Below are 9,332 nucleotides of genomic sequence, written 5' to 3' on the forward strand. Positions count from 1 at the left end.
ATCTGTTTTATTATACAATTGGGAATTCATAAATTTGAAGATTATTTCTAATTAACAAAATGCTCATTTACACTTGTTAACTAGCTTTCCATCAGATTTACAAATAAAACATCACATTCTCATAATCTAGCAACTTTCCCATTAGCTACGGTAAATATTCTTCAATTTCGTTACCAATCAGCTCCCTATAGAGTTATGGGTTATAAGTTTAATCGTTTTCATTTCCATGCCCAGCTGAAGTGTATTAGAAAGAAAGAGTCACCAGTGCTCATTACACTTTACTGCATAACAAACACAGATGTCTGTTTTTCCAGACCCTCTTAACCTTGACCTATAAATGGAGGGTTTTGAAATAGCATAGTGATAAAACACAGGCTGAGTTCACTTGGCTAATATTTGAACTATGAACAGTTTATCTTGAAATAACTGTTGATCATATAGAGTCACAATGAGGAGGTAAGTTTTCATTTAGCTGCATGAAACATATGTTACTTCTGAATATAGGAATTGCCATACTGGAGCAGACCAATGGTCCAACTAAACCAGCATGCCATTGGTACTAGATGCTTCATAGGAAGGCACAAGAAATCCTGTAATGAACAATTATGCAATAACTTGTTAAAGGGAAAGTTTCTGCCCAATTTAAGGCACTTAGTACTTGACTTATGCCCTGAAGCATGAGGGTTTATATCCCTTATAAAGTTTATCCTGTTTGATGTATCTGGGAAGGTTCTAATTATTCATATGAACTGTCTAATTTTTTTTTAATCTTGCTAAGCTCTTGACCTCAAAAATGCCTTGTGGAACCAAGTCCCAAAGGTCAATTATGCATTGTGTAACATCTGTTTCCTTTTATCAATTGTAAACATGTTGTCTTTTGATTGTGAGGCCCATTAATTATATACCGTATATTATGGTAGTGCCTAGTAGTCACAACCAGGTTGGGTCTTAATGATGCCACATGCTGTGCAAACATACTGTTATGGAGGGAGTCACCAGATGGCACTGTTACATAGTCTTACAAGTTCTTTTTCTTAGCATGAGAGCAGTATACAGTCTTGGGGTGGGGGGATGGTGTAGTGTTAGTTTTTCAGATGCAGATTTCTTTGGGTGAAGGTGTTGCAAACAGCGAGGGAGACTGGACTGTCTTGATCTAACTAGAGTCAATTTTTGGAGCAGAGCAATTTCCCATGAGACAGACAATGTTTTTTTGGTTGAAGTTTCAGAAAGGGAAGTGCCTGTGGATCAACTATGACCACCTCTGTTCAAGGACTGATGTATATAGCATAAATAAATGAGCTGCATTAAGAAGATACCCAGACCCCATGTCACTGATTTCTCCTCCAGTGTGGACAGCAAAAGTAGATGGGAAGTGTAAGATGTCACGAACTAGATACTAAAGCAATTGCTACCGTAGTAAATATTAACAACATCTGCTATTCCTATGCTCAAAAATATTTTTGTGCAAGTTTAGTTTCCACCTATTGAACTGAAGCTATCATCTGTCTCTTCCAGCTGATGTTACTCTGCATACATATTTGTTTTCTTTTTTTTTTTAATCTAGTCTGTTCCCCCTAACGCGGAGAGAGGAATTGGACCATAATATAACAGTTAAAATAAACCTGCAGACAGTCATTTGGAGACCTTACTGTAGGCAAGTATTTTCTTTTTATATGCGAAATGCAAAAATAATAGTGTTCCAGTATGAAAGGGTAATAGAAAAGGCACCACATTTCTCCGTAGTACTGAGACTCCTTAATGGTTAGGGACTGAAAAGAATGAGGGCATCAACAGCAGTCCCATCAGAATAATTACATATTCCAGCTTTCAGAGTAGCAGCCGTGTTAGTCTGTATCCGCAAAAAGAACAGGAGTACTTGTGGCACCTTAGAGACTAACAAATTTATTAGAGCATAAGCTTTCGTGGGCTGCATCCGAAGAAGTGAGCTGTAGCCCACGAAAGCTTATGCTCTAATAAATTTGTTAGTCTCTAAGGTGCCACAAGTACTCCTGTTCTTTTTACATATACCAGCATCACCAATGTGACCTCCTAACTGCACCTGTTCAAGCCACCACCTTATCAGTCTGGAGTAAGATGTGTTAGTGGCTCTATCCTATATATGCAATGTGAGTTGAGGAATAATTATGCTAATCATAGAAACGTAGGACTAAGAGACTATGATAGGTCCTCTAGTCCAGTCCCCTGCACTGAGGCAGGACTATGAATTATCTAGGCCAACCCTGACAGATGTTTGTCCAACATGTTCTTAGAGACCTCCAATGACGGAGATTCCACAACCTCCCTTGGGTAGTTTGTTCCAGTGCTTAACCACCCTGACAGTTAGGAAGTTTTTCCTAATGTCTAACCTAAATCTTCCTTGCTACAATTTAAGCCCATTGCTTCTTGTCCTATCCTCAGAGGTTAACAAGAACAATTTATCACTCTCCTTCTAACAACTTTTATGTCCTTGAAAATTGTTATATCTCCCCTCAGTCTTCTCTTCTCCAGACTAAACAAAACCAGTTTTTTCAAGCTTTCCTCAGAGGTCATGTTTTTGAGACCTTTAAATCATTTTTGCTGCCCTCCTCTGGACATTCTCCAATTTGTCCACATTTTTCCTGAAGCATGGTACCCAGAACTGGACACAATACTCCAGTTGAGGCCTTATCAACACAGAGTATAGCAGACGAATTACTTCTTGTGTCTTGCTTACAACACCCCTGCTAAAACCTCTCAGAATGATATTCGTGACTTTGGTTTTTTGGTTTGGTTTTTTGTTTGTTTGTTTGTTTGCAGCAGTAGTACATTATTGACCCATATTTAGTCTGTGATCCACTAGAATCCCCAGCTCCTTTTCTGCAGTACTCCTTCTTCAGCAGTCATTTCCCATTTGATATTTGTGAAATTGATTATTTCTTCTTAAGTGAAGGACTTTGCAATTGTCTTTATTGAATTGCATCCTATTAAATTCAGGCCCTCTCTCCAGTTTGTCAAGATCACTTTGAATTTTAATCCTGTCCTCCGAAGCGCTTGCAACCCCTCCTCTCTTGGTATCATCCACAAACCTTATAAGTATACTCTCCGCTCCATTATCCAAATAGTTTATGAAGATATTGAACAGAACTGGACCCAGGACAGATCCCTGTGGGACCCCACTCGATATGCCCTTGCAACACAATTGTGAGCCATTTGTAACTACTCTGAGCACGATCTTTCAGCCAGTTATGCAGCCATCGTATAGTAGGTTTGCCTAGGCTATATTTCTCAAGTTTGTTCAGGATACTTTTGTTTGGAGTGTCAGAGGACACCCAGCGTGAACCAGATGTTTCCAGAAACTTGAACTGAGCCACACTACGTTGAGTGCTTGTGCAGTTAGTAGAAGTACTGGGCCTTCTCTACTGATTAACGAGTGCTAAACTTACAGTGGGGGTCAGTACAAAGACATGGCATTACAAGGGGTTCCTTCCCAATACCTCCAAACCCCACTCTCTTCTGGCAGGGTGAGGGGTGTTTTTCCCTAGTCATCTCCAAGACCCCAGAGATTCTTTGGTGCAGGTACATGTGTTCCTTTCTCCCCCGACCCTTCTGACCTTCTTAAGGCTACTGTTTTTGGAAGCCCTTATTCAGCAGAATACACTGATTCACCACTTTTTTGAAGTGCAGAGATCATATCTGAGTAGTTAGACTCCTGACTCAAGAGCATGATATGTGGAGAGAGTTACCATTAGTGAGTATAATAAGCATTCGCATTTCACGAGGAAAAAAATAAGTATCACGATTCTATCTGCAAACTACTCCATCCCATGCAAAATACCTTTGTCTCTTTCCTCTTCTCCTCGTCCATGCCATCCAGAATACCTTGGATAGTAGCTGAATACTTCCGTTACACACTGATCATACATCATGATTCAAGAGCACGATTCACTTGGCATCTCCCATCCTGCATTATGAACAAATGATAAAAAAGTATTTTTCAGACAATGAACACAAATTATTGATGCTATATATTTCCCCTTCTCATTTTGCAAGGACTTTCAAAAAAGGTAAGTGTGATTAGCTTTCTTGCAGATTTTCTATGAATTATTTTTTCCCCATCCAAATTTGAAGTAATTAATTTTTTTAAATGTCCATCAAGCCACTGAAAGTGCAAAATGCTTTAGGCAAAAAGGATAAAAAAAAATAAAGGAAAAGATTTAAAAAAGATAAAATATTATAAATGGTCCCCAAAGCCATGGGGTGTTCTCCTTTTATCATGTTTTTATTCTCAGGTTAGGAGGTTATTAACCTGTATCCTGGGGCGAAAGGATGCACATCAGTTACATCAGTTGAACAGACAAATGAAACAAATTAAAAATTTAACACACACAACCATACATACAACACAGGCAGGAATTTCATCTGAGAAATGAAAAGTGGAAATGCTTTCTCAATTTTTAATTGTGATTTACAGTGACAGGAGAAAAGCAGCTAGAGATATATAAACTAAAACGATCCATACAGTTGATTATTTTGAAGTCCTCCTTCTATCGCTAGTTCTGCAAACATTATAGTAACAAATCCATTGTAATTTAATTTACTTGACCAGTATTTAGCAGTGTGAGGAGTACTCAAGGAAAACAGATTTATCTATACTGCTTTTAGCTGGAGTCTACCTTCAATATGACTGACAGTCCTCTGCTCGATCACATTCACACTGAGACACCGTGTGGTCGTGCACAGAGCACCAGGCTAAGAGCCAGGAACACTGAGTACCGTCCCAGGGTCTGATATCAGCAGGATGTGATGCATTGGGCAAGTCAAAACTTCTATTCTTTAGTATCCCTCTATAAAATGGAGATAGTGTTTATCCACCTACCTTATGAGCATCTTATGAAAAATTAACTACTTAATTTGTACAGCACTTTGAGAATATAGAGTGCTACATAATGCTTAACTAGCAATGCTATATTTATCCAAAGTTCCAAGATAGAGACTACTGTACCTATCATTTTTTTTAGTCTGCTATGTATTCTCTCACTCATTATTACACCACACACCCAACCCAATTCACCCAGAACGCCTAAACTTTGTACAGTGCATTCTACTTTTAAAAGAAAAGAGCACTCCTAAACCAGTGCATTGTATCACACTGTTTTCCTAGATTTTATGCCATGAGTCCTCTAGATATTTAAAAATAATTAATGGAGGGGAAGGTGTCCAGGTGGACTAGTTCGAGGACAGATAATGTCTCTTGACACTCTCTGGCCTCCGACCCTTCTCAGGCCTAGCTGCAGACTAGCACAGCAGAATATACTTTTGATGCTATCTGACTGTTTAAATAATTAGCAATGACAACCCACGCAGCTAACAGACTGAAAGAGCAGAACGAGGCCTGGTCTACACTAGGGGAGGAGATCGATCTAAGTTATGCAACTTCAGCTACGTGAATAACATAGCTGAAGTCGACGTACTTAGATCAACTTACCGTGGTGTCTTCACCGTGGTGAGTCGATTGCTGCCGCTCCCCCGTCGACTCTGCCTGTGCCTCTCGTGGTGGTGGAGTACAGGAGTCGACGGGAGAGCGCTCGGAGGTCGATTTATCATGATAAATCGACCCCCGCTGGATCGATCGCTGCCCACCGACCTTTAGACCCTTAGGGTATGTCTATACTACCCGCCGGATCGCCGGATCGGCGGGCAGCGATCAATCCAGCAGGGGTCAATTCACCAGCTCACCATCAACCTCCAAACCTTTAACAAACATATTTAATAACACTGATCCAAACCCAGCCCCAGAGCACCCCATTATTAATCTCTTTCTACGATAAAGTGCAGCTTTGACTCAGAGATGGATGTGTTGTCTTATTTGTTATTTTGTTTAATAATGTGTCTAAAAGCATTCACAGGCCTTTGGACAGGTGTGTCCAGAAATAAATATATTAAAGCTTCTACCAACGTTTGCACACCTACAACATGTTTCTGTTGACATGTGACCCCCACAGTGCCTCACCTATCTGCAACCGTGTTAGTTTTATAGCATAGGAGAGGATAAACTTTTATAAACAAAATATTTGGCTCCTGCATCCTGTCTACAGGAAGGCAAGACATGTGTGCCACTCGTGCAGAGAACTTAATTCTAAAAGTGCAGAAATGTGAGTACGTGCCAGGACACTTTTAATTATATTCATACCCTCAGTGTACTCCAGTGCTGTTTTAAATTACCCCCAGCAAAAACCTTTTCTTTCCCATATAAAAGCCAAGGAGGATATTCTGTCAATCTAAACCAAGGGTAGGCAACCTATGGCATGAGTGCCAAAGGCGGCACGCGAGCTGATTTTCAGTGGCACGCACACTGCCCGGGTCCGGGGGCTCTGCATTTTAATTAAATTTTAAATGAAGCTTCTTAAACATTTTAAAAACCTTATTTACTTTACATACAACAATAGTTTAGTTATATATTAGAGACTTCTAGAGAGAGACCTTCTAAAAACGTTAAACTGTATTACTGGCACGCGAAACCTTAAATCAGAGTGAATAAATGAAGACTCGGCACACCACTTCTGAAAGGTTGCTGACCCCTGATCTAAACATATTTCTGAGATCTTCTTTCTCACTAAAAGTATCTTAAAAGAAATACCGGGCCAGACTGTACCACCCTTATTCAGGCTGAGTAGTGCCTTACTCTCACTAGTCCATTCATTCCAGTCCGACTCCTCTCAGAATAAGGTACAATCAAGCCTGCAGCAATTAGGATTTGCACATACAGTTGGTGTCCACAATGGGCCTTGCACTTTGCATTTCCCTGGCTTGGCAGATTTCAGATTTTTGTGTTACTCGTTGTGTTTGGTTATTGCGGGCAGGCTTTGGAAAAAGGCAAGTCTTGAAAATGGTCATACTCAACCCCAGCTCTTGCCTCCTCCAGCAGGTTGTTCCGCAAGCAGAGGCCGTTGGCTGAAAAAGACTCCCCAAACAATTTAGCTCCTCAAGGAGACTGCCACTAAGGGCTGGTCTACACTGGGAGCTATGTCTCCCGGGGTGTGAAAAATTCACACCTGAGAGTTGTAGCTATGCCAAACAATCCCTGGAATAGACAGTGCTGAAGAATTATTCCATCGACTTACCTGCCACCTATCAGGGAGATGCATGACCTGTGCCGAGGGAAGAACCCTCCCATCAGCATCGGTAGTGTCTACACTGAAGCACTACAGTGGCACAGCTGCGGCACAGCAGGTGTGCTGCTATAGCGTTCTAAGCATAGACATACACTTGATTTCTTAAAGCACTGTTCAAAAGTAGATGTAAAAGGTGAATGTTTATTAATTGTTGGCAATGGAACCCATAGCATCCCACAACTTCTCCAAGAGGTCTTACACAGGCAAGGGGACAAAAATACCAATCATGGAGACTATATAGATCCCTGGGAAACCGCCACATGTCAGAGATTTTCTGGAGGTAACACCAGCTGACTGCCCAAAAACAGCAGCGTTTCCTCCCTGGCTTATTATGCCAGTCTCACTCTCAGAGAGAGTTCCTCCATCCAGCCTATCAGTAAGCCTTACACAGGGTTATGCAGGGACCTGAGGATTATCCAGAAGTATATTCATAGATTCATTCATAAATTCAAAGGCCAGAAGGGACCATTGTGATAATCTAGTCTGACCTCCTGTATAACAGGCTATAGAAATTCCCTGGAAAAAAAAAATGAAGTCTCCTTTGAAAGTAGCCATGATAGACAGGAAGTCCAGGAATCCTAAACCATCAGTCTGGCCCCTTTCTGTAGGGAGAAATCTCAGGCCACTTATCTGGGAAGAGATGAGAAGTTGGCACAAAACTCAGACCTTCACTGGGATCTGAATCTCAGTGGAGACCCACTGTCGTAAATTCCCAGAAAAAACAGGTTCCTGATACAGTACAGCCCCAAGCAATGGCTTTGAAGAGGAAGAAAGAAGAAGAACTTGCTGGCTCAAATCAGAGATCCCATCAGTAATGGAAATTATGGACCTCCTCATCTTAGAACAGGTCTTAGACATTTTGCTTGCAAAAGCAACAGAGTTCGCACTCATCGGAAGAGGATACCATAGAGTAAGGACTATTTAGGACCCTAGTGGCCTGAAAAAACTCCACACCATCATTCATAGTCCAACGCAGAGGGGCAGATCACTCAGCCAAATGGTGAACAAGCATGGAGACTGGTGAAGGCAAGAAAGGACTTGTGGAGTCAGCGATATGACAGCTTTCTTATATGGCTAGTTTTGTTCAGCTATAGGGTATTGTGCAACCAAATTGAGTCTTACCACAACTTGGCAGAGAGAAATAAAATTTAATACTGAAAACTGCATTCTTCTTATTAACTCAGCCCAAGACCTCACTGAAAGATGCTTATTAAAACAGAGGAAAAACTACTGACAATACAGCCAGAAATCCCAGTATACATATCCAGTGGGGATGAATAGGGGATTATTGGGCATCAAAGACTAGAGATGGATTGTTTTATTTAATCATTCTGCAATCTTCCTTACAGAAGAGAAAATACTGTAAATAAATCTCTTTGGTTAAAATGAGCCTGGATCATGTCTCTTCCCCTCAACAAATGCAGTGTCTGTTCTTAAGTGAAACTGGTGTTTATAGCTATCTTCTGAGGGAACTGATAGTATGACAAGGCAAGCAAAAGGAATAATTAAGAAAAATGATAGTATATAGCCCCCAAAATTGCATCTTTCATATGCCTTTTTTAAGCTAACCCCCATCCAGTTGGTCCATGAGCAGTGTGGCAGCACATATATAATTGCTGAGGAAGCAAATACTTTGAATCAGTCCACAGAAACCATGCTGAACAGCTCCAAAAGGACTCCAGTCCAAATGTCACCCAGAAGAATGATAGCCATAATGCAGGGTCTCCAGAGATAGGCATGAAAAGCAGAAAGCATTTGTTGAATGGCAGAATAAACTCACTTCCATCTCAAAGAAAGATAGGTTTAAGTACCTACAGAGCAAGCCCCAGTCTGAACTAAGAAGAATGCAGGATGGGTGGTGGGAGAGGAAAGCTGCAGAAGTCCAGCATTACGCAGATACAAACAACGCAAAGATGTTCTTTGACTCTCTCAAAGCAGTCTACGGACCATCTAAATCTGGCACAGCCCCCTTGAAGTCGTCAGATGGCACAACCCTCATCAAAGGCAAGGAGGGAATCATACAGAGATGGGCTGAACACTTCAGTAGTGCTCAATAGACCATCCACAGTCAATCAGTGTGTCCTTGACCATTTACCTGAGAAACCCATCAAAGAGGATCTCAATCTCCCTCCATCAATTGAGGAAGTTATAAAAGCCATCAAACAACTGAACTCTGGCAAA

The sequence above is a fragment of the Emys orbicularis genome, chromosome 14 (assembly GCF_028017835.1).
Source record: "Emys orbicularis isolate rEmyOrb1 chromosome 14, rEmyOrb1.hap1, whole genome shotgun sequence".
Classification (NCBI taxonomy): domain Eukaryota; kingdom Metazoa; phylum Chordata; order Testudines; family Emydidae; genus Emys; species Emys orbicularis.